The sequence below is a fragment of the Chiroxiphia lanceolata genome, chromosome 4, assembly GCF_009829145.1.
Source record: "Chiroxiphia lanceolata isolate bChiLan1 chromosome 4, bChiLan1.pri, whole genome shotgun sequence".
Classification (NCBI taxonomy): domain Eukaryota; kingdom Metazoa; phylum Chordata; class Aves; order Passeriformes; family Pipridae; genus Chiroxiphia; species Chiroxiphia lanceolata.
This window is the reverse complement of record NC_045640.1, coordinates 70,363,123-70,390,252: the sequence shown is the minus strand read 5'-3', so window position 1 is coordinate 70,390,252 and position 27,130 is coordinate 70,363,123. Positions and strand designations below refer to the sequence as shown.

Genomic DNA, 27,130 nt, shown 5'->3' with positions numbered 1-27,130 from the left:
AGTTCTGCTGTGTTACACTGCTGAGGTTACACCAACTTCTTTGGTCCAATTCTCTCATGTCACCAATGCAGCTTGAGATGAGGCTAAATTAAATCCTTGGGCATTTCAGAACAAGACTTTGCAACTGCTGTGCCAGACTGACACTTGACCTATTTGCTAGCAGATATTTTATTAATCTTCTGCTGTTATTGCCATTTTTAAGATGAAGTTACTCTGTGAAAAGCCCAGGATTTACACTAACTCGAATTAATCTACTGAAATACTTGTGTAGTTCACACTTAAGAATTTTTAGGTTATGTAACACCCATATACACTGGGTTACATTTTCTAAAATCATGAACCTTTTCCATATCCAACTCACAAAGATCTTTGCAGATACACACGTATGAGTCTCCCAAGACATGCAAAGCCCTGCCATCATTTTGTGGTATCACCACCACCAGAGAAACCTACTGCAATGCAAAGCCAAGGAGTAGGACTCATGTTTGGTGTGAATTTCAAAGTTTGTCTCTTGTGGTGTTACTTTTTCCCGCTGGTAGTAGTAGAGAAGAAGAGGAGTAAGCACCATGTCATCTTCTTTTCTTGAATCCTTGGTAGGGATTTTGAGACCACAACTCTTCTCTCCTTTTAAAGGTTTTCCCTTGGAGAAGTTGTATGACACGGTGGAATGTCTTTCTTCTTTATATCTGTGTTGGCTAAAGGAAGACAGAGGAGCTTGAAAAGGCTCGCCCTCCTCAAGGAACGCTATCTGATTTGTAAGCATTCCTAGAGGTTAAGGCTGGTGACTATCAAGAAAGCAAATACTTCACGCAAGGGTAAGTCCTCTAATTGTGTTTGTGTTGAATAGCTGCCAGATCCCCATGTCAGGATGTCTGCAGTCACGGCTCTGATCTCACCATTCCTTCCTCGGCTGTTGCACAATTGTGTTGCATGTTTGTGGTAGGGGAGAAAGTTGGAGAGCTGGGCTATGAAACCATCTCAGGGAAGGAAGCCATGTTTTATTTTAGTTGCTTGGTTTGGATAAAAGCCTGTAGGAGATTGAATAACATAAAAAACCCATAATGTGGCCCATTCATGGAAAACAAACCTGGTCTTCTCTACAGATATGAGAAATATGAGGCTTGATAGCCAGGTTGGAAAAGGAAATGCCTGTTTGCCTGTTTCATTAGTAGAAATCCTAATGAACATATGTGATAAGACATTACTTGTTCTACGTGGACTCTCACCTGTAGCTGCAAGTTGAGCTCAGGCTTGTAGATGTAATGAAGGAACTTTTGGAAAACTGGTTGGAAATCTGCGTCTCTGAATGCTCACTTCAAGGATCTGTTGTGGCAGAGAAGTGAGACAGAACAATGACAAATAACAGGTTGTGAAAGAGGAAAGAAACCCAAAGGTACTGCAGGCAACAAGCTTAGCAGTGGAGAGAGAAGGAAAGAACATCATAATTCCTTCCAGCCACAGCAGAAGAGTTTTGGGGACTCTCAGAACAAGCAGGGATTGAAAGCCACTCGGGTTACACAAATAATCCTGAAAGAAGACAGCAGTTGCCTTAGCCACAGAAATATTGAGTAAAAGTAATATCCTGATCAGTCTCAGCACCATAAATCTTTCTCAGATGATAAAGTTGCGCATTGCTCCAGCTTGGTTAGAACAAAGTAAATGTCACAGAGGTCTAATTTTAATATTGAAAAATAGTAAGAGGTTGGGTTAATCTTTGACCATCATGTCATCTCACATAATAAAATCTGGGGAGCTGTTAGCGGTGCTCCAGGAGGATGTCAGTTCCACTTCCTAAACCAGGAAGGGGAGAATTATCCAGAGCAATAAAGAGCTTGTACAAATAATACTAGGGAAATCAGAAGTTAATCAGAATACCAACTCAATCTAATCTGTGTGAATAGCTCCCTGCCAACTGCTCTGTTACCTGAAACAGGGGTCAACTGATAAATATCAGCCAGTCCTCTCATTAAAAAAACACAACTAACAAACCCCCTTCATCTCCGAATCTCAAATTCCATCATTCCCGATAAGCAGTAACCAGTTCCTCATCTCTCATTTGCAGTTCATATCCTAAGCTACACAGATTTGCTGTTAGAGATAAGGATATGAAAAAGCAAAGTGATATTAATACACATGTTGCAACCTGTGAGCCTCTCCGAGGCTGCCGTGCCTGGCGTTGGGAACAGAGGTGGTCAGTGAGTCTGCACAGGGACTTGGGATCTGGCCAGGTGCTGTTTGTTTAACATTAGCCTGGATGTTCAAGGAAAACAGTATGAGACATCTGAATGGAGAAACAGATGATTGACCAAAGAGGGAGCAAGGAAGGAAGAACGGGAGCGAGAAGGACCCACTGTGCGTCCATGGGCTGCTCCTGGAGCTGGCAGAGAATGTCTGCCAGCTGAAGGGGGAAGAAGGAGAGGGATCTGTAACCCCAGGCTTATGAAAGATGTCCCCCAGTTGCCATCAAACCCTATGAATTACCTTTGGATTCTCATCCCGTGCTCACCACTGTGATGAACTTGTCATAGTTCCAGCCAAGGCAGTATTTTCTACCTTTCCCTTTTACCACAGGTGAGATTTTGCTTCCTAAAACCCAGGTAACACTGATCAAAAGTGGCAGTCAGGAAAAGATGGTTCCTGAATCAGTATTCTGGGGCTTGAGTCAAACGTTCCTCTTCAGCCATTTTGTGCAATGTTTTTCTGAACTTTTGTGAAGGCACAGAAATTGCCTTTTTTTGCTTTTCTTGGTAGCTGAGAGAAATAATGGATGAGTCAGCTGCACCATAATGCAGAATTCTTCTCTACAACAGGTTAGAGGCTTTCCATAGAAAATCGTTCTTTTCTGTTCTGCTGACTTTGTTTCTTCATGTGTTTTAGATTTACAGATAAACCAGTCAAAACTAATCAAAAGCAAAACAGAACACAACCAATACAAAATCCCCCAACATACTTTTAAAGGTCACTGATGTAACTGTATTTAGTTTTAATATTTTTTTAATTCCAGTGTGTAGTGAATAAGCAGAGGTTATTTCCTCAAACAAACCAAGGTTTTCTTAGCTTGTTTTCTTGACTTCAGATTTAGCTAAAGTCAAATATTATGACCTGTAATAATCTGAGAACAATATGTCTTTTTTTTTACACTCAAATTGCTATTCACTGTCACTTTGCCTGTTAAGGGAAAAAATAAAGCCTGTTTCAGTGAGCCACAGGTAAATTAAATTTAACTCAATTCTATGATTGAGGGCAGAGGTCTTGGAGACAAGCTGCCTGTAACAGGTTATATATGCTTATATTTATGGCAAGTCTACACTCAAATTAGAAATAAGTCAAAATGATTTCAGTGAAACATTTTTGCCATTTTTGTCAAAGTGAAAAATAAAGAGAAACCTATAAAATGGATTCATTTACATGATTATTTGTGGAAAATAGATTTATTGTTTCACATTATGTTTCTCTGTGAGCTATCATTCATTTGCTTTTCCAAGGACATGCTCTCCTTCCATTATTTACTTTTAATTTCAAAGGGGGAAATAATGGGGTGAGGGGTTTTGGATTATCGTTTCATTTGAAATGCCTGGACAGTAAAGAAATAGTGTATTCTGTGCATCCTTTAAAAGCCAGACACCTGCTACTGAAGGGGAAATAATTTCCCCCCACTCCTCATCCCCCTCCTAAAAAAAGAAGAGAAAGAAAAAAAGAACAGGTGCACTTAATGGGCCAGACTAAAGTATGACAGGAGATTTTTGAAGCCACAGATGAATTTAGCTGCACCACTTCCGAGGAATATAAATAAGTGTTGTTTACTTTGGTTTTCTGAAGTTTGAAATTATCCTCTCCAATGTAGGCTTTGGGGGGAAGTCCACTTGAAATAATTGTAGACATTTGAAATTAACGTGTCACTGCCACCTCATATGACAAGTGTAAATGCCACTCATTCATACACAGATTTTCCACAGACTACCAGAATGCCAGAGAATAGTACCAAGCATTGCCAGTGAAAAGCAGCAGTAGCCTTGCCTTACATCTCCACTTGCTATTTCACAATTTTTCCAAATTGTCTTTGAGTGGGGAACAAGGTCTGGGCATTTGGCCCAGGCAGGCAACACTATCTCTATTTTTTTAACTCTAGTTTTAATAGAACCTTTCCTCCTACCTATACTTCCTGTTGCATTTGTTTTTCTAGAATTGTTCTGGAAAATAATGAGTTTATAGAAATGTTACACTGTGTCTTGAGCCTATGAAATTAATACATTATTAGGTAAAAAGTCTTTCAATCATACTACTACTCCAAATATATACATACACTGAGACACATATGTTGAATCTGTTAAAAAACAACTTTCAAGAAGCTTTGGAATTACACAAAAATTAGACAATGCTGTACAATTAAACCACAATCTGCCTTATTAATGGATAACTCTTGCTCATCTCTGGGCCTAAATCACATGTTGTGCTGGTCAAAACACACCCCAAATGAATTTAGACACGTTATATCTGTGATCTTATTCTAGAACCTTAGTTCTTTACAAGGTCCACCATTTTGTAAGGCCACTGTGACAGGCAATGAAAACTGTTTATTGAAGTGAGTACGGCTTATCCTAATTTCCATAAGGAAGCTTTTTTTCCTCATGCATTCTAACCTTAGTAGACTATCATCTTCCTTTATATTCAGTATTTAAAAATTGTTTTGGCAAAGTGCCTGTGTAGCGAGAAATGCAAGCTGCCTTTATTGGACTGCTTTGTTCTTGTTTTTATTTTTCATTAAATACCTCTCATGTTTTTTTCCTTACAATGACCCACTGCAGGTAAATTCAAAGTAAGAACCATGTTATTTCTTTTGTTCCAATGACTCACTACAGTAAGGAACAGATTCTGTTGTGTTAAGTTGTTGCTTCTAAGATAATATCATACACTTCATTCCAACATAATAATAGTTTTTAATTTGAAGTCATAGAAAAACAGAATGATTGAAAATAACCCATAAGTGATTGAGTGAGCTACATGTAGAATCATCCTCAGGTCTGGATTCATCTGTCTGTCTTTTCTACAGATTGGGAGAATTTTCTTTCCTCCTTTTTTTTTTTTTTTTTTTTTTTTCTTTGTTTTTTTTTTTTTTTTTTAGGCAGTTCTTAATGCTTGAACAAATCCCTTTTTCTTCCCTTCGGTAATGTGGTTAACTGTCTGGAATGTGAGCCACTGGAAATTCTTCCCCACAGAAGAATCTCCATTAAGCTTTCAAACAGAGTTACTTCATCCCCACAGCTGCATGGATAGAAGTCTTTCTAGTGCCTAAATACTTACTGTATATGTCATCCTTAAATTTAATTATTTTTTTTTCCCCAGCCAGAGCTTTAGGAGCAGGTGCTAGCCTTTTGCTTCCTTTCTGCTTCCTCTGTGGGGAACGGGCTGGAAAGAGCCAACTAATTAGAAAATTCTACAGGGAAATTAATTCTGCAAACAGCTGAGGAATGGCATTTCAGTATAATGCTCACTTTGTCTGTCAGCAGAGCACTGGTTGGCTTCACAAGTGGCAGCTCTCCCAGATGTTACACATGTTGTGATGAGACCAGAACTGCATCATATGTTGCCCGTTTACTAAGAGACATGGTGCTCTGGAAGAGTAAATACACTAAAACTAACTCTGGGACATGCTATGTTGCTGTCACAAGGCAGCTGCGTGTTTTTTTTACATATGCTTGAAGCGTAGCAGTGAACCAAATCATTTTTAGTGAGCTTAGTTCCGAGTGTTGCCTTTGCTTTCATGTAGGGCTGAGGTGTGGGGGAGGAGGGTGAGAAGAGACATGCTAAACTACTCGGTGTGAAGGGCTGTGCATTGTACACTTGGAAAAATGTGTGCAGATCTTTAACATGTCTGAGCAAAGCCCTCATATAAGCAGTTGGCTGGTCACGTGCATATGAGAATAGTGAGATCTGCATCCACAGGCTTCCGTGTTTGGAGACAGTGGCGACTGGAAAATGCAGAGACAGACTCGGAAGGAGCCTGTTGTGAGATGTTTATGGAAACAGCGCTTAGTGAAGATGATGACAGACTGCTCGTTTCTCAGAGGTCTCACCAGTACCAGTTTTGTCATCTTAGTACTTTTTACTTGTGGACTAAAGCCCGTTCAGCCACTCACGTTACTTTCAGTGATGTGCCAGGTTCTCAGCTCGCTTCTTACGACAGATCTTTGTGACCCTCAAGCCAAGAACAGCACAAAAGCCCCAGTCCTCCTCCCAGCCACATTGCTTAGCTGTTCCTTCCAGAGCCCCCAAATTTTCCTTGAGCTATTCATAACATGAGGTAACCCTCAGTTGCAGGTTTCTCCTGCACATTGCTCCCAAACTGGCTTGGCATTCCTTGCTTCTGTCCTGCCAGGAGATTGGCCCTGGGCTTCATTTTAGTGTTCAGCTAGGCACGAGTGGTGCTCAGACTCCAGATGTCTGAGAATTGGCCCTGGGTTTAACATAGGAAGAGAGACTTGTGAGTGCTCATTGAGTAATATAGAGCTGCTTTTCTTATCTCTTTGGTCCCAACATGATGTTGAAGTTCGCAGTGCTCTGAATACCTCTTTGTGTGGCAGCTGGTTCATTTTTTAGATGTCTTACTCTCCCTCAGTGGGTCTTGTATTCTTGAGCTCTCTTTTGCACTCTCTATCTCTGTCATTAGTATCTGAATGCTTTTTCTTCCCGAGCCTCCTAAGAATTCATTTGTCATACCTAAGAATGTAAAAAAAAAGAACATTCACAGAAGTCCCATGGAGATACGTCATTTTTCTGCAGCTGAAGGTTTTCCAATGCGTTTTCCTTTTTCTCATATTTGCTTGACTGTAACAGGACTCAGGTTTTTTTTTTTCTTTTTTTTCCCCCCTTTCCATTTTCCTGTACTTCACAAACGCAATAATATTCTATATTCTATCTCACTCAAAAATCTCATCACTCCTTATTTTTTTATCTGTTCTTTCCAGCATAATTACATTGCTTAATACATTGCACAGTGTTGGGTTCAAGGACTGTTTTTAACGGTGAACTGTCCGTATCCTGTTACCAGTGCACTGTTAACATGCAGATGTTGTTTAAGAATTAGTTGGTTATGAGCTTTATTTAAATTCAAAAGTTGACATTTTTGCTATGCTCATATTGACGTGTGATCATCTTCCAGCATTAAACATTAACTAAAGGGCCTTGATTTTGAAAAAGTCCTTTTCAGAGATGAAGAGCATGCTTTCAGAAGAAAATAATAGCATTCCATTCTTTGTCTTTAATAAAAATCAAGCCAGTTTCTATACTTTCTAAATTTACCTTACCTGATAGAAATTACAGGTTTCCTAATGAGATATAATTGCTTAAGAAACCATTGAAATTAAATCCCAGATAAATATTAACACCTTCCCCTTATCTAATTCATAATTTAAAAACTTCTGTGCATGTTTTAATTAATTTCTGTAGTTGCATACATTAACAAAGTGGAAGGACTAAAAAGCATCTCTCTCCAAAGGAGAGGTGCGTGAACTCTTGAATGTAAAGAACTTGATTCTAAAGTCTCTTTGAGTTAGAGAGGTTCTAATGTCACATAAAGAAGATTTATTGTGCAGTCACATATTCTGAATTAATTGACTTTTTAATTTTCGGGTCCTGAATGCATCACTGCTTGGCAGTTTTCCAAAGTGCATTGTGATATAACTGATGCATTTATTATGGAAGTTTGTCAAATGGTCCATGCTTAACATGAAGACCTGTTTGCATTTAAAATAAGAACACATTTAAATTATTAAATATCGTTATCACATATTCTTACCAGAATTACATTTTTTATTATGGAGTGCTTAATAATTGCAAGAACACTGTCAGCTGAAATTTTTAAAGTGATTGCCAAATAGGAAAGAAAATGGAAAAGGGGAAATAAAATGTGCTATTTATTGCAGGTGAATGTCTAGCTTTATATACTACCTAGATAAAAGTTCTTAGTGATTTAATTTTCTGTATATTGTCATCCAGATGTTCAAAACACTGACCCAGCTGGTATGGAAATTTCATTTTTTCCAACTCAAGATAATGAGTCATAAAAAAAAAATAAATCATAAAATATCTCCATATTGCATCCATGGAGATTCGCTAGGATGATTTGCACTAAATGGATTTTTTACACGGGATAAATTTCTTTTCCAAAGTTCTACAAGAGTCAAGATAATATCCAAACGTGTTTAGGAGCCAAAAAGTGTAAATGAAGGAGAAAGACACATCTGTGTGTGGAAGTTGTTGAATAATTGCACTGTTTGTTTAATGATATAACTGTTGAATCCTATAAGTGCTCCTGGAGAGAACAACAGTTAGAGCACCATGGATAAGGATGTGGTTATGTGATGTGATGTGTGAAAATCAGGAGGGGTCAACCTAGAAGGAAGAGAAGTCCTTGGTTTTGGGGCATGGGGGTGTGTGTGGATGTAAGGAGGCCAGGGCAGCTAGGTGATTTGGGCACTGAATTTAAAAAAACCTTAAAATTAATTAAAATGTTTCATTATGTTGTAAACACCACACATGTTTCCTTTGGGATAAAGAGAAATGCTTTTTTTTCCTTTATATGTTCAAGAGGACTGAATTTCTGTTCGTTTTCAAGAGATCTTCCCTTTTGAAAATTGAAATTCTATTTCAAAATGGTAATGCTGGCTTAAGAAATCAAAACTTTGCTTAGAAGTGCAAATAGGCAAATAAATAAAAGTAGTTCACTTACCCATTTTGGGAACAAAGCTACTCACTCTGATCAAAGCTGATCAGAATTTGCAACGGGTTTTAGTATGTCCAAGATTTCATTTCCTAGTTAGTTTTGTATTCATCAAGAAATTTCATTCATCTCTAGCTATAATGTTTCTGTTCACAAGATTTTTTTATATGTGTTTACCACATGTTGCAAGAGTTAATAAATAAAACCAAATTGATTTATGACTTGTTTTGCTTGGACAAGTTTATGAATAGCAATGTTTTTCAATTAAATTCTTTCTTTCCTCCAAAACAAATTGAGAATTTTTTTCAGAAAATGTGCTCACACCTTGTGTTATCATGGATACTCTTGAGATAAACGTGCATCTGGGGTAGATATTCTGAAGAATGGTTTCCAAAGTCTGGAATGGAAACTTTTAAACTTTCATGCTGTCCTTAAGTTTTAATATATACCTGGCTTGATATTGCATTGCAATGTTTACATAAATTCTATATTTTGCATAACAGATGTGCCTCAGCAAAATGTGAGCCTTTTTCTTAATACATTTTTGCAGCAGCTGCAGATAACATCCCTTGTTGAATTTCTAGATTGTTCAGTAAGGTCAACATCCATAAAGCATTTTGTCTACTACACTTTAGGCATTTCCCTCTATCTTCTCTAAAAATGTGAGTGTTATTCTTTTTTCTGAAATCCCATCAATTTGTTACTTGTAGGCATGGCCTGGAAAGGAAGGAAGGATAAAGAGACAGTGGGAGTGAATCAATATTTTATTGTAGTGACACTCTGGTGTTATTCCAGGCAGGCAGTTTTACTTATGACTGCAGTGCTGTCCATCCCAGTTGCTCTGAAATGAAAGGCTACATCTTTGCTGCTCATTCATGTGTTGTAGCACAGATGAGAAAACAGGTAGACCAGCTTTATTCTCTGACTAAAGAATTTGACAGTTTAAAGCTGTGCCACCTTCCCCAAAGGCCAGGAATTTGCTAAATGGACCTGTGTCCATTGTGCTTATCAACAATATCCAGAAATACAAGAACCAAATTGTGCTAAGGATTAATCTAAGGATGTTATTTAAACACCTGTATTTTGTGGTCAGAAAACCACTCTGCTAAACTCATCTGAGGGCCTGCTGTTGCCATAAAAGGAGTGTGTTGGGGTGGCTAAGGGGACCAGGTCATATCCCTCAAGGCTGAAAGAAAAAAAGTCATGGCATGTGAGTAAAAAACCAGAGATTTCCAGAAAGGACCATGATTCTTTTGCCATCAGTCAATAATCTTTTTGCTGTTGACACTCACAAAGTTAGGCCAGTATTGATTGCTTCTGAAATCCCACCCTTATTACCAGCCTTCTTAAGTGTCAACCTGTTTGCCTTCTTTCCAAATGTTGGGAAAATCCCTGAAATTTCTGACCTTCAACCCCACTGAAAACAAAAGAAAAAAGGTTATTTGGTGTTTTTTTATTTGGTGTTTTTTTATTTGGTGGTTTGGGGATTTTTTTGGTAAGCCCCCTAGAAAAAAAATGCAGTGGAAATCAGATGAACATTAAGTGGTTTTTGACACATTTGGCAAATGGTAGTGTTTTTAAGAAGTCTACTCAGAAAACCTCTTGTGTAAGCATCCACTTTCTCAGTTTGAGTAAGAGGATTTCTTGCCAGAAAGTGGAAAAAGAAAGATCACCAGTTGGTGATTCATCCTTTCCACTCATATTTTCTTTGCCTATGACTCCCAAAGTGTTTGGTGGAAATGGCAATGTTGTTGTATTTTTACAACTAAAGCACAGGAGGTTAAAGTGAAGATATGAAAACATGAATGCTTGAAAAGTTACATTCCTGGAAAAGAGAGGCACAGATGAGCTGTCAGAGAAAGCTGATGCTCAGAAGTACACTAAGAACCTTCAGAGGCTTGGCATTAATGGAAAACAAAATACTTATTTAGTAGCCTAAGTTATACGCTAAGCGACAGCCCTAAACTTTCATAACATTCTAGGAAAAGAGCAGGAAAAAGAATGTAAAATGCTCATAATTATCTATACTAAATGCTAGACTGTATATTATATCCCTTGTCTCTAATGTTGAGAAAAAAACCTATACGGTCTGAATTATTATAATTAAAAAAAAAAAGCATAATCTGCAAGAAATTTTTATGTGCTGAGTTGTTTTTTAGCTGGGTTGTTTATGAAGCATTAAAAAAAGCTGCAGGTCTCACATTTTGCTTTACACAATCAATGTTTCAATGACTGCCTAAATACTTGTCATTCTGTTCCATTCATAAGATTATGCCATATACAGTCATGTGGGGTTTGTCCAGAAGTTGACATGTCCTTTCATTGCTAAAAAATTGGGTTTGGAATGGAATGGAGTTGAGTACAGGAAGGAAATGATTATGGAAACTGTAAGAATTTGAGACCTCAGCTATCTTCAGACACAACAAAACATTTCCTCCTGTTATCAGAAGGCATGTAATTACTGATCAGACAAAAAAATGCCAAGAAATATTTCAAGAAGGTATTTGGCTTCTGAAAGGTAATTCTGCCATCCGAGTCAGACATAAGCAGAGCATCACGTTGTGATATTTTTTCTTATATGAAGAGAAGTAAAAGGGGTAAATATTTGGAGTTCAGGCTTTTACTGCCTGTCTCAAGGGACTCTACTGAATGTCTTTACACCCTCTAAAGAACATTTATTAGAAGAAAGATAAACTCCAAAGAACACTGGTAAACTAATTTTTTTTATTTAAGTGGATAAGGTTGTGATGGATACACCTGATTACATTATCAGAGTCTAGGAATTTTAAGATAAACTCAGGCTCCAGAAAAATTCAAGCTATTCACAAGTCAAAATAATTTTCAAATGCATCATGTGAAAGACAAATAGAACTACAAATGTGATGCTGATGTAAAGAATTTTCCAAGTTAGTTGGAGAAATTTAAGTGTGGCATTGATTGCTTGTGTTTAACCTTCACACAATAACAATGTTGCTTTCAGCTGGAAATGATGAAGTCATGCATAAAAAACATTTGCATATCTAAAACATACTCACAGACTTTAAGCCATTTCAAATAAAACCATTTTCAAATAAAATTTTGATTCTTGTCCTATACACTGATAAGATATTTTTATTCTGTTAAAATTATATATTTTAGACAAGAATATAAAAAACCCAGCAGTATTCTTTTGCTAGTGTGACAGAGCAAACATAAATAAAAATAAAGAACATTTACTGCACAAAAAGAAGAAAATGTGTCGGGCGTGGATAATAGCTATTGAGAAAATGTTAGCATGGGGAAAGGCTAAGAAATGTTAAGCATATTAGCTATTCTTAATTGAGTTTTCACTGGAAACCACCTCTTTTCTGAATAGGGCTGGTTGTTATTCGTACCTGCACCCTCATATCTTAAAATGACCTTAAAGAATGTTAAGTGTAAGCCAATTCTAATTAACTGCTATTTAATCAGTTAATATTTGAGGGGATGGAAGAAGTACAAGGCTAAATCTGCAGAGAGCACAATGCTGGCTAGCACAACACCTAACTTTAAGGCATCCTGCCAGCTAGCAGGAATTCTTGCTCCAAGATTAGGCACATCTCTTCTTTAATGAATGGAGGGGAAGAGCTAACTCAGCTCAGAGTAATGTCACTGGAGAGCAGCGGGCTGAACTCTTCCAGAGAAAAGCAACGAGATGTCAGCTGTGTCCCTGAGTAAGGCATTTGACTCTACTTGGGTTTCTCCACTGTGAATCTGCTCTTTCAATTAAACATCTCCAAATTGGCTAAAGGAAATCCCAGCCCAATATTTAAAGCATTCACCTGTGGACCTGCTTTCAAAAGCCATTCTGCTTTAGCTTGAAAACACATTTATCTGTCTTCCAGGGGTTTTTTTTACTGAATTTTAAAACTTAGTATATATTGCATATTTTGAGAGATGGGGAGGAGAGTGTGATTGATCAATTAATTTGATATGTAGAAATTCCTTGGCCGAGGAAAGAATTGCTCCAGGTGCAACAAATACTTATGCAAAAAGTGCTTCAGCAGGAGAGGCTGGTACCTGATAGTCATAAACTGCCAGGATTACTGTGCCAATCAAGTAAACCACTGCAATCAGTATTCAAACACAGTCACATAAATATGGAAACAGAATATTCAGCCAGAAACCTATAAGTATAACATTTCTTCATGTTTACCACAAAGTAAACTGTCTCAGTATATAGAAAAAAATAACAATAAGTACTTCTGCCTTTTCAGAGCTGTTTTTGTAAGTTCTGAAAAATCATGGAAGATGCCACTGCATCAGGCAAAAAGCTTTATTAAGATGAATAAAAGGAAAAAGGTAAACTTAGCAAAATGCTTTACTCTGCATACTTAAGGGAAGCACAGAGAAAGCCACATGTGCAAAATGGCAGAGATTGTTTTGTCTATCCCTGCAGTGAGTTGAACTGTAACCACCCAGCAGAGTGAGGAATTGCTGCTCAACCAAGCACATATCACATGGAGAGGTAGCACTCTCCTGTTCTTTCATGACAGAGTAAATAGTTTAATGTTTCTGTGAGCATGTGGCTGGAGGCGCACCCTGTTTATGACAGGCTACGGATGTCTGTGGAACGTAGCCCTGGAAGAATCTGCAATATTTCCAGCAGGAAAACCAAATGCTAAGCAGATGTATTTTCTTCCAGACCCAAATTGTTGGACTCTTCAGTTTTAGGTTCAAGCTGGCAGAAGACCTTCACTTCATTCAGTTTAACATTTTTAAGACAATGATCACAAAACAATGACTTTTCAGCCCTATTGACAAAGCCTGGAAGTCACTGAGTAGGTCATGCAGATCTGTGTTCCCCTGAGGGCACAGAGACTGCTCATTAAATCTGCTTGGTCTTCTCACTTATGCATTGAACTTAAAAAAATCAAAACAAAACAAGAAACCCAACCCCTAAAAGTAAGTAGCACTCTTGCCCAGAGAATGCTTAAAAGAGTTACTCCAACCTGATCTTTCTGCCACTTACCTTCTATGGGAGGAAATATTCATGGAGGAACAAACTCAAAAAGATCACAAAGATCCTGCCACACAGATTTCCTGGTGTTATTCTATAGGGCAGAGGCAAAAGTTCGTTCCTCGAATTCCTGTCCCCATGTAAACAGGGGGAAAAATACTGTCTTTTGTCAACATTTTGTTTAGCTCATTTGTCGTTATCTTCAAAACTATTCTATGAAGATACAATTTATTAATTTCATGTTTGTTCAATAACAAAAATGATCCTTTGGGACCATATTTGTAGTATGTGCTGAAATGTGTTGTTTGCTAAGTGGCCTTATCTATAATTCAGAGAGTCTTTGTGTGCTTTGGAAGACCATTTGGCAAACTCTACGAAAGGAAGTAATTTAGTTATTTGGCTGCATTAAAGATGAAATCAATTTAAGATGAATTAGGACTTCTAGAAAAATGATATGAAAAAAACCCTGATGGCCGAAGTTCTTGGCTTTGGAAAAAGTAATTAGCCAGTATTACAACAGCCTTGGTGAACTTGCAGTAAGATGTGGATCTAGAAGAGTAGTTTAAGAAGGTGTTGCTCCCAGCTTCTCATTCCTATCTCTCAACTGGTTGTTACTTTCTCAAAAGTTTAGATATGCTGTGTACCCTGGTGAATGCTTCTAGCCTGTTTCAGTGGCAAAATGTATGTATGGCCAGTTCAGTGGCAAAATAGATTAATATAAACCACCGTTTTAGATTATTCAGGGTGCAGACTTCATTTCAGTTTGAGTCCCTGTCTCCTCCTCTTGTTGCTCCGTGGCCATAAAAATTTTGAGGGGATGTTGCAACCCAAGCACCCATATGAAGGCAAAGCTTCATCTGAGACTAACTTCAGTTCCAGAAGGTTCAGGTTCATAGCATGAACTCGGAGTCTGGTTATTGAGAATACATTGGTAAGTGAAGATACAGTTCACAACCATTTATTCTGAGTCATTTACAATCTAGTGATAAATCTGTGCAGTTTTACTTCCAGCTGAACAGGACACTGGATGTGCTAAACTGTTTAATGTAGGTAACATGATACTCTATGATAAAAATGATGCATTAGTGAGCTAACTGACAAAAAAAAAAAGTGTCTAAAAAAGATACTTAAGGAGAGGCCAAAATCATTTGCAGTTATTTTAATGGTATCCAAATGCTGTTTCAACTAAAGATGTTAATAATTACAATGAGCAATAAAACTCCAGAAAGAGTTAAACTTACTGTCAGGCTTTATTCTGCTGCAGTGTTCTGTTTGACATAATTCCATAACCTCTTCCCTTCAATAAATGTCATCTATTTTGTTTTATTTTTTTAATTTCTTCAATGTCTTAGCTGTGAAGAGAGACAGAGCATGGAAATTGTCAGGGATATATCACGTTTTGCATTCACATGCTTATGGTTTTTGTTAGGGTGACTGAAAGGTCAGAGAAGATGCTGCAGGAAGACTTTCAAGTAACAATAAATATGGAAGTTGTTTCCAACTCAGTGTTTTGAAAAGCTTTAATCAAAAGGCCTCACAATGATCAACTCTGGTAGAGGAATAAGAGTAGTATTTCCACAGTAAACATTTTCTTTTTGATGGTACCTTCTCTGAAAACCACCAGTGGGGAAGGGGTAGGATTTGATGACACTATAGATTTAAAAAATGCTATAAACTTATCTAAAAGCAGAAGATGATGCCAGCTTTTGAAGACTGACAGTCACTCAAGAACTGCAGAGGCTGGATGGAAAACCTCCATTGCTTTTTATGAAAAGGTCTGTGATACAGTAGTATCTGACATGAGGGAACAGCCTCAAAGGCCTCTGAAGTTCTTTCCTCTCAAATGTCCTTTAGAAAGTAGAATAACATGTAGAAACAAGACCTGTGTGGTAGCTCCCTGTCATCTGCAGGGACCTTTCTGCCCACAACTGTCTGGCTTTCAGTGCTCCTCTCTGTACCTGGTTTCAGAGTCTAGGACTGGTCTTCTATTTATCTGGTACTAGAGACGCATTTGTGGGCACAGGATTTGTAAATACTATAAAATTATCATAATGGCTTTATCCATCTCCTACCAAGAAATAAGGCACAGTAATAAACTTAATCCTCAATCCATCTTTAACAGTATTTCCAAAGGCTGTTTTAGAAAATATAAACAGATTAAGGAATAGCCAGAAACTTGATCTGGTGAGCAATCACAGATTTTTCAGTTGTGTGTTGAAGACATAGCAACGTAAATTACCCTTGAAATGACTCTATTTCAAGTAATACTCTTTTCCGAGCTATATTTTTAGACAACTTCATACTAGTAGTACAAGAGCTTATTCCAGACAAGGACTTAGCTTGGGTTTATGTTAACATATAATTTGTAAAAGTTTGTAATAAACACTGAGACTGGCAGAAATTATGGGAAGGAAAACACTGCTACTAACTTTGGCTACTTGCTTTGATTCAGACCTCATTGTGTTTGTTATGTGAGCTTCAAAACTGCAGAGAAGTTCTGGATCGTCGCGTCACCGAGACCAGAATTTCCAAAGCAGCCTCATCTTTTTAGAAACTCTCCTTTGATTGAGGATTTTGACTTCCAATATAAATATTCACCAGAGGCCTGATGCTTAGATGGGGAAGTAGACTAACAGGTTTTCATTCAGATAGGAAGAAATATGCAATGCATAATTCAAGACCTTAGGCCTGAGCTGGTATCCTGGAATACACCCGCTGAAGCTGATGAAATTTTAGGGTGTACAGGAAGTGCCAGCTGAAGTCTTACAAATAAACACTTGGTGAATATTTATATAAATATGGTAAACAGAAAAGGAAAATACCAGTGTGCATGCTGGTGGTCAGTCCGAAATGACTACTCTTCTCAGCCTAGTTTTTGTATCCTTTAGAATAATAGGTCCATCATTATTTTTCCAATGCTTTTCAAACTTGTGGTAAGAGATAATTTCCCCTCTGTTAGTCACACAAACTAAAAGCAGCTCTGTAATCTCAGTTTAGCTGCATTTGGAAACTAGTCTTGTTTGTAAATGAAGGAAGAAAACCAGGCAGGAACTTATTTACCAAGTGTCTCTGTAGAAGCATTCAGTTTTTCCATGATCACACTTTTCTCCACACTGACCAGCTGCTCTGCACTGGAGAAAGCTTTTGACTTCTTCAAAATACCAGTTTATCATTCAGGATGCATCAATGCCTTTGAAAGTGTGATATAGAAACTACTGTGATGTTGCACTCTGTGTGTGTTTTATTATTTAAAACATGTAGTTGTTTTGGTCAAAATTGCTCATGACATTGTTTGAGACACTGAGCAAACTCATAATGGGAAAATCCATTGCTCTGAAGAGCCAACAATTTAAATAATTTAAAGCTATGTTTCCTGTTATTCCAAAATGAAGCTTAATCTATTATTTAACTGTCCAGGAAGCTACTGTACAAAGGTGTTGGGCAATCTTGAATTAAGTGGAAAAAAAGTTGGTGGTATAAATTAAATAAATATTTCATTATAATCAATGGTGGCATTTTAATAATTAGTGAGAAGTGTTTAGAGATTTTTCATAACATGGGATGTAAGCAGTGAAAACAAAAGGCTGATTATTCAGCACATAAAAGCCAATTTTAGAAGAATTAGCAGATGGAGAGTGCCAGAGCCAGAGGAGAGCGAGTATTTTTTAAAAGCTGTATGATCATGTAATTAAATCAAATGGATTAAATATGAGAATTCACAAAAATTCAGGTGCGTTTGGTTCCATTCTCATTGACACTGGTGAAGTAATGACATTTCTGTTTCCCTACACGTACATGCTTTTTGGAAAACCATTTATTAATGTTGGAATTAACGGCCTCACAACCATGCATTAAAACTACAATATGACTTAAAATGATCAATTCCGCACAACAAAGTGTTTATGGGGACAAATCCAACAGCAGAAATTATTCCAAATTCCTGGAAAATTGTATTGCCTTGTTAGCATTTGTTTCAGAAGCATGACCAAACCAGTAAAACAGAAGAGTGTCAGGATGTCAGGAAGAAGAGTGGGAAGAAGAGTGGGAAGAAGAGGGAATGACTGATCTTTTCATTATTACAGAGCTTGACAAACCTGGAAATAGTTCCACCTTCTCCAAATCATAATCTCAGAAGACTATATTCTCTTCTTAAAGAAACAAATTAATTTTAAAAGCCTTTAAAAACATCACCAATGACTGTGTATGCCTAGATATGCCAACCAAACTGCTATTTCTTTGAGGTGTTTCAGCATCCTTGATGGATGAATCATCTCCACCGTGGTTTTTTCAATCAAATAATTTATTTTTATACATGTTTTCTACCAAATGGATTGCCAGAGGGAGGCTATGTCACAAGCAGGGCCAGCTAGTGCTCGTCTGAAATATGCAGGATACACTTTGTACTGGTACTTGCTTTGATTTGTTTCCTTACTAGATATAGAAATAGAACTAGCTGTAATCCACTTTCCCACCTAAGGTCTGAATAACAGATAAATTGATACAATCAGGGAAAATTAAGTGTCCAATAATCACGTGGAGTGTCTTTTCGAAAGGTAACTGTTGGGCTTTCCATTTTCTCAGAGGTGCCATACATACCTGTTGAACGTTTGTGTCTTCTGCCACACCATTGGATATACAGCAGGCACTTGACTGGCTTTATTGAGATCACACAGTTGTTCTCTTTCCTCTTTTATGGTGGGTTCTTTTTCTGTGGTAAGTTCATATGTAAATGGGGTGGATTTCATATGGTCTTGGAAGCATGTGCCCAGCCACGCAGTCTCTAAGAAACAGTCAGTTTTCTTTTAATTTTTTATTGCTGTAGGTCTTTTTTGGGTTGCATACCCTGCTCCTTACAAGCACCTTTCTGTCAGAGAAACAGAAGACAGCTTTCTTCTGCCATCCTGCAAGGTCCTGCATGTAAGTCTCCTGAAGCCCACGGATCTCAAAGCAGTAACTCAGTCAAGTGCGCAAGTTCCACTCTGATCCCCGTGTTTCTTACACTGGTGTTGACAATCTCTTTGGGGAATTACAGCGAGGAGACTGGATGGCTCAAAATGTTATTGATGGACTGTTGAAGCTCTGGCTACATTTTTGTAGAGCCATGAGGGAATTGACTGTGCACTGTCTATTAATCATCTTGTGCATGAATCCCTCAGCTAACACTGTAGGGTTCAGCCCCCATTAAGCCAATTTGGTCAAAGGCAGCCTGGTGGCAACTGAAAACTATGACCAGCTGAGTGCTGCATCCAGTGGTAGTTTGTGAAAATTGCTTTAGTGGCCTCAGACAAAATATCAGCATCTCCAAAAAATTCCTCAAAAGTAACTGCTAGCCAAAGGTTGAGGGACAACAGAGGGTTTAAAGACAAGAAGGGCGAACTTGGCTCTTCCCAAGTATTCTCTGTAAGCCAGCAATGAAGTGCAAAGGGACACATTGATATTAGCACCACCCAGGCTGTCAATAAAGAACTTCTGTCCTCAGAAATACCAAATCCAGTTCATATGAATTTCCCACTCTCCCAAAACCACTTTCCCACCAAGCAGAAGAGCTCACAAAACTGAAGAGCATTCCCTCCTTCTCACATCTCTGCAGTCTGTAAGCACTGTGCCTGTCAGAATGTTCCCAGGAGGTTTCCTTTACCATTGTGTCTCATCTCTGCAAGCAGCTGCTTCCTTTTTGCGTAAGAGTTCTTGGAGACTTGCTTTGCTTATCAAAGCTAAACCACTGAAAAGCTGGTAAATAACTAAGTTCTACTGGGAAGATGAAATCCCACTGCAGATGGAGAGGTTTGCTTAACCTATAAAAAAATTCTGGAATAGCTATTGTTTTGGCAAAATTCTAAAATGTAATAAAGTTTGATTGTTCTTGGCTTCTCCTAATTTGCTTACTTTAGGGTTATAGCTGATCCTCACCATGCAGATGTTAGTCCTATTACTGTTAACAGGAGTTAAATATACACAGATATATGAGGGACTTGACCACTTACTCTCACTGTTCCAAGGTCAGCTGAAGTCTGGACCTTTTACTTTCTCTGTGCTCCAGTAACTGAGAACAAAGCTTATGCAAGACTTCCTTGGGGATCAAGGGGTCTGAGGTTTTCACAGTCCACAAGGCTAAAATTCAAATATGAAGCACAGCTGTTTGGATAGGAGTCTTGGACCTCTTTGTTTTGAACTACAGTGACCTGCTCAGACTTCCCAACACGTGAAACTCTGAAATTCCTGCACAGCTAATGACTGGGATGTGAAAATTGCCTGGCAGGCAGACCTGGATAAAGTGACCAGTTTAGAGTGCTCCGGGATTTGCAGGTGGAAGGGCTGTTCTTTCTCTTCCTTTCCCCTCTCCCTCACGCTTCTAGACGTGTACATAATTCCATAGACACCTCTGCATATGTGCAAATTTGAATCTATGTTCACCCTCCAAACTGCTGACCACAAAAACTACAGAACAAACTATGGTTTTGTTGCAGATGGTAACGTTCCTCTCTTCTGCCAAGCACAAGTATTTTTATGAGTCCCTGATAAGAGGTAAAATAAAAAGGGAAACAATATGGGATAAACTCGTAACTCACTTTAAGTAGTGATAGACCTCCACTTTCAAATTCATTCTATATATCCCTGGTAGTGCAGGCATTTTGAAGTATATAATACATTTAAAAGTGCCAGTTAAACCTTCCCTTTGATTTAGCTGCAATTCCACAAATATTTAGAATATCAGCAATGAGTAATCTTGCAGAATTGAGACATGATATGCTGGATAATATTAAAATCTCAAATAAATAGTTAAATGGACTGGCAGTAGCCATTGTGGCTTGGATGAGGTGATGACCTCAGAGGAGGATGCTTGACTGCTTAGGCTTTTCTTGAAGCCAGTGATACACCTTCTAATATCGCCTTACATTTAGAATCCAATTCCATTATCTTCTTTCCAAAAATTATATATATTAATGCCTGATTGTAACAAGATAAAGAATATTTGATCTGTTTTAGGTGTCTGGCCTTTCACATTTATTTTGCTGCTGCAAAGCATGTGAAATACTATGGAAGGAATGTGGAAAACCCCCACCATTCTTTATGTAGTGATATAATGAGTATATTTGTGCATCCAAGATAATAGGAATCCCTGTAGTGATATAATGAGTATATTTGTGCATCCAAGATAATAGGAATCCCAGCATTCATGCTTACTATAAAATATAGCAAGCAAAGACTAAGTAAATCCTGGCATTTTTTAATACAAAAATAATTTTGACTGCATCTTTGGCTTGGTATGACATGGAAACTGGCGATTGTTTATGCTTTGCTACTTTTTTTGGTCTGCATTAAAATCCCACATGAGAAACAAATTTTTCTCTAGGAACAAACTGTTACTTTTTTTGGGACTGAGTTCTAATTAGCTGGGTCGTATGTCTGTTTCTTTTCAGCTGGGAAAACGCAATGCATATAAAATCCAGATGGATAGCACATGATGCTGGAACCAGCCTGGCCAATCAGCCATGTCACTTTGATTAGAGGAAACCTATAAGCATTTAAGCAAAAATCCAAACCCAGCAAGATAGTAAGAGTAGCAAACTGGCTTCACTCTGAGGTTTCATCACAGCTCTGGCCTCCCCACACATTACTGAAAGGTATTTACACCCGTATTTAATGTAGGATTTGTGATTTAGACCCTGAATACTAATGGCAGAAGCCATGTGGGAAGCGGGATGGGGAGGAAATTTGTCATCAGAATACATCAGACCACAAGGACCATAGCTTTAGGGCAATGAGCTCTTTGAAGAAGCTTGAAATTCACCCTGAAATGATCCATAATATCACAGATCAATTCTTTTTGTATGGATTGGGGTTGTGGCAGAACAGCCTTTCAGAGAGCAACTGAGCACATGTGGCGATTGCTCACAGTCTCACTGTGCTCAGAAGCTCCTGGGGTTTCACCAGATTGAGAGCGAGATTTTCAGAGAAGAAGTCTGAAGGAGAGGCAGGCAGTCCTTGTGGAGGGATGGAGCAGCATCTGGAATCCCTACGGATAACTGCAGGAATGTTTATTATTCTTTGTTTATTATTTTGAGTGTGTGCTCTCTCCCTCTTCCTCTCTTTGTCTCCCTTTGTTATTTGTGTAATAAAGTTCCTCTAGGCACATAAAGTAAGTCATCTGGAATTGTGCAACTCCTTCTGCCAGGAAGTTGGAAAAGCTGCTCTCCTGTGCAGAGAGAAAAATACTGACTTGTTGCAACCATTGAGAAATTACAGAAATACAGCATTTGTGTTTGAGTTACACTGAATAGCAAAGAGCTGTGGCAAATAATTGTGCTTCTCACTGTTAAAAAATTCTTCTTTTATCCTGTCCAAGGTGTTATGTCTATTTAAAACTTGAAAATTAATTTGTATATTTTGAAATTAAAAAAAAGCACTCAAAGTACATTAGAAGGGCTCAGTGTCAAAGTCACTTTCCCTGCCAGTGGATGCAGAGAAGGAAAAGGAAATGAGTAAGGAGAAAGGAGCATCTTTGCAGCCACATGGCTAGTGAAATTTTCTGTTTATTCTTTGGGGGAAAAGCAGAGTAGCTGCAGAGCTGCTGGTTGGAGAGGTGCCGGGACTGTTTTTATTGGCAGGCGAGGCTGAGTGGCTGAAAGGTGGCCATTAACACCCTGACACCAAGTGCTGACAGGGCGATTATAAGATTAACACCCTATGTTATATTAACAGTGTCAAAACCTCCCCTTACCTGTCAGTGAAAAATAATGGCACGAAGGAAAACATTATAGACATACAGAGATTTTAACACGAAAATACCACACAGCTCCTTTTTCAAATAGGTCTAAATATCTAGATGACCTACTAAAGCCCAATAAAATGAAAGACTATATTTTAAATTAATTTTAAATTAGAGTTTCACAAATGTGCTTGGCCACTTGCCTTGCAGTTTTTATGCCACAATTGTCCCCTTTCCAGTTTAAGTGCATGTATTTCTACACATATTTTAATTATATTTCATATTGTATGTGATGATAGTATATTCTGTATGCCATAAGATCTGTAAGATCTACACACAGAATGCATAATACATATTCTATATCCATATATATATATATATATAATTCAGTTTCTAAACAAGATCAAGACAGAGTCAAGGCATCCAAAATGCCAGAAAGTGTTCATGTGTTGCATAAGAAAAGTTCAGTAGTTTTAAGTCATGTTTCGGGGATTTTCAGAGTTGCAATTCCATCGTATCATGAGGGATTAAAGGTTATTGAAAGCCCTTAACAAAGTGGATGTAGTTCACTTAAGACTTGTTACAAATTACTAAAACGCCATCTGAAAAGTTCAAATGTCTCTGAAACAGATCCAACAGAAACATTTAATAACTAAACAAGGATAAAGGATGGATTTATGAGTACTGTTTACTTTGAGGGCTGCTGGAAGACAATGCAAAAAATTCACAAACACTTCCAGAGCTTCTGTTAAACGAACACTGCGCCTGAAAAAAATGGAGTATTTATTATAGCAACTGATGAGAATTGCCAAAGGTAGGGAGTTTCCAATAAACAGGATTCTAGTTTTAGGAACAACCTGCTAAAGTATTTGTATGTGTAATTTTATTACAGCATCTGCTTTGGCTGACACAAAGGTCTCCAGGGCAATTCTGAACTTTCAAGTCATCTATAGAATTGAGTGTTTTCATCTACATATCTTTTGTACTTCAAAAAATAAAAAATATGACATAATTCAGAGAAAATTATGTTTAATCATGTTTTATTAATGATATTCAGGCAGTTTTCCATGCTAACAAGAACCTCAGTGTATTTTCTGAAATGTCAGAAATGCCTGTAGAGATTTTTGGCATTTCAAAAAATTTGATTTTCAAAATGAGGAAGAGACAAGAAATACTATCAAGATAGTAGGGTATTTAGTGGTCTAATTTATGACAAGATCAAGTGGCCATTAAAAAGACACTCAAGCAGCGAGATCTTGCACACAGTATAGTTTTCTGGGAATTTAAGTAATACATGAAGGCTTTGTTTGCCAAATGAATGACACAGACTAGAGCTAAAAAATGCTTATCTACACTGTTTTAGGTGTTCAGCAAAGGTGCAGTTCCCCCTGCTTTATTTTACTTTTCTGAGCAGACATAAGAGACTTTGTGGGAATCCTGATTTGTGTTTATCTGCCTCTGGAAGAGAGTAAAATTCCTTTTTCCTAGTAAAGGGAAGATCGTGCAGCTCTCCTGTCCAAAGGGCCTCTGCTGGGTGAGACAGAGATGAGCTTTTCAAGTGTTGCTTCTGCTGGAGAGCACTAAGGGGGGGATTATGGGCTTGGTAGTGCTAAAATCAGTGATCAGTGCATGCCACAGATCCACTGTCTCTGAGCTCTGAATGGGAGCAGAGCAACAGGCTGTATCTGCTAATCCTTATCCCTTTCTTTCTGCACATCTTCGGTGAGACAAGGAGAGACGATGGGTCACATTCTGCCCCAGCCCAAGACCTTCTTTCACACTTGCAGATCAAGACAGACTTTGGCAAAGCTGGGGTGGCAGTCAACAAAAAAAGAAAAAAAAATAAAGCCACAACACAGTGAAAGCCACTGAATTGTTACTAAACTATGAAATCATGTGTAGACATGAAAGTGGGAGGAGAACTACCTAAGACCTTATTTACAAAGGAGTAAAGACATAAAAGATGACCTTCTGTGACCACTAAAAGGATAACTTCATCAGGATATATTTGTGCCAGAACACGACTCTCGCATGTCAATCATGCTGAAGTGCCAGAGAATTTACTGTAGTCATTTGCAAGGGGTTTTGAGTGACAAGGTATATTCTTTTATTTTATTTTTATTTAATTTTTTTATTTTTGGTTTGTTGGGTTTTTCTTTTTCATTCCTTTTTTTTTTTTTTAATTTGATCTGATGCCTTTACACACCTGGAAGAAAATGAATATACACTCACGAGATAAGATTCATAGTCTTGCCACCACTGTGCAGCCCAGTCAAAGAAAAAAGTGATTTTAAAATGACCTGCATAAACCATGTTTTAGCGTTATGTGACAAGCAGTAAATCATCTTAGTGCTTTTTTTAAAAATAAAAGCCATGTATTGTACCTTTGCCTCAGACAAATTGCTGAGTGACTTAAAACTCACCTACTTTAGAACCAAAATTCCTCCTCCTCCAGAACCAACATGACTCTAATTGCACAGAAATCACACCTTCAGCAATCCCTACATTATCTGTGATGTAAGGTGTCTACTCTGAGCTATAAGATGTGCTTATTTTCCTTGTTCTAGCTTTCCCAGAAAGGCAGCATGTGAGTGATCACTGGCAGTCCTGGGAAGAGATGGAGGGCACATATTGCTGTAGGTGTGGGAAAAGAAGTAAACCCCATGTACTCTGTGTATCCGTGTATTAGTCTGTATTAGGGATATACTTACATATTTTACAATGAAAGCATTTAATTAATTCTGATTTAAATTTTAGAAAGCTAGTAAAAAGTGAAAATTTGTCATATAAATGTTGGCCTGTGTTCTGCAAAGTCACCTACGAACATTAAGAAAACAGGGGGAGGAGGTGGAACAGAGCCCACAGACAAGCCACATTTTAACACTGACAACTGTTGTCCACCTCTCTATCTTTTTATCTGCATTGCTTTGCCTTCCTTAACATATGGCTAGGGAAGGATGGATTTTTAAGGTATTTACAGCATAGTATACAGAAAACACTACTTTCTCATCTCTTTCAAAAACACCTCAGTGCACTATTTGGAGACTCTTTTTTTATAATTGCTTTAGATGGATCAATTTTATTTTTTCCCCTTTACTTTCCAGGCTATTTTAAGCACATAAACAGAACTCTACTGCTGTCCTGGTTATGCTGAAAAAAATCCCCAAACTCTTACATATATCAGTGACTTCATGGTGAGTTGCAACAGCAACACCAAGTGAAAGAATTCCTACTTAGAGCATTGCAGTTTGGAAATGAGTCAAAACTGGACAGAGTATTGAACAGTGACTGCTGTCAGCAGCTGACTTTTCCCATATAACCTTCACAGATCCCAAGTGGGAAGTTTACATCACCAACATCCCACAAGCATGGACAGATGGAGTCAAGGCACTGTCCACAGGGTTGTCCCGAGGGCACAGCTCTACTGATGCCACCACAACATCCCAAAACAGAATAGCTGTATGGATACGAGCCCCAAAGACTTTCCCATCCCCACTGTGTGTTATATATGGGCAAAATACTTCCATACTTGAGAAAAGGAACACAGTTAAGTGTCCAGGGTAGCTCTGCTGGCTTCATTGCTATTGTTCCTATTTGTTTATTATCATCTGTCAGGACTGACGGGTGTTTAGAACAAAACAAGCCCCGGTTTTGAAACGCTGCTTAATGAGAGGAACAAGTTTCAACTTTATTCTCTGCTTTCATGCAACCAGAGGTTCTGTTTATTTAGAAAGCTAACATTTATACAGATTATGCACTCGCAGTGGTTCTGTGCCAAAAAACACATGACTGAAATGGGTCTTTCCATCACTCTTTCAGCGTTGACCTATGATTGTTTTTACAGGAACTGGATCTTTTAAGCAATAACCTCTGGTGGAGCAAGGGGAAAGCACGGCACCTTGTGCAATGATTTGCAAAAGGTGGCTTGGGCAAAAGGATATGTGAATACTCCAAATACTATTTGATTGCAGTAACTTCCAGTGAGAGTGGGAAGGGTCATCCAGCAAAGCTGGGGGGAAGGTCACCAGTTTAAGGAAATCAAATTTTTATGCAATGTGATTGTTTTGATTGATTAAGCCATCCAACAAACTTTTCAAAGTATTAAAACTGGTAAAGTAAGAATTATTAGAGATGGCAAATTGAACTGGAAAAGTCACTGAGTAATGATTCAAGTTCTAAATTTGCTGTTGTTGTATGTGCTCCTTATTATCCTGCTGTTGAAAATGTTTGAAATGTTTCCTAAGTGAGTAGAGTCCTAAGAAAGAAATGCTTGTCTTGTGTTTGTATGTAACTGTATATTTAAAACTCTTCTAAAAAAAATCACTCACTGCAAAAAAATGGAAAATTATTATGCTCAGAAGGATCTATCTGGCCACTGCATTTGTAGTAACATATTATCTTCAGGATTAAATATCCAGCCTGACAAATGTCCTGTGTATCAGTCAGTTAGTAGAAATATTGCAGAGGTGTGTGATTAGAGAGTGCTTGAAAACTCTTGATTTTTCTGGCTTGAATATCTTTCCTGGGAGACAATAGTCTTCCTATGGAACCATTCTACGAATTAAGGATGTATGAAAAAAGAAACATCTTTCTACTTTCCAATATTTTTCCAGCTGAAAAATGGTGACAAAGCTGTAGGATGTGATTCTTCCCCCCTTCACATTCTCACACTTTCTAAATGTTTTCCAACTGGCAAAACAGCCAGTGTTACTTTGTGCTCTTT

The 27,130-nt window shown here is 38.0% G+C and overlaps 1 long non-coding RNA gene across 2 annotated transcripts in view; it reads left to right on the top strand.

Moving 5' to 3' along the window:
• The window catches only part of LOC116786396, a 116,699-nt gene that overhangs the window by 31,174 nt on the left and 58,395 nt on the right, over nucleotides 1–27,130 (top strand). For both annotated transcript variants that reach the window (XR_004356913.1, XR_004356914.1), the window contains exon 2: nucleotides 21,119–21,322. This is a non-coding gene — a long non-coding RNA (uncharacterized LOC116786396). The remainder of the gene's footprint in view (nucleotides 1–21,118; nucleotides 21,323–27,130) is intronic.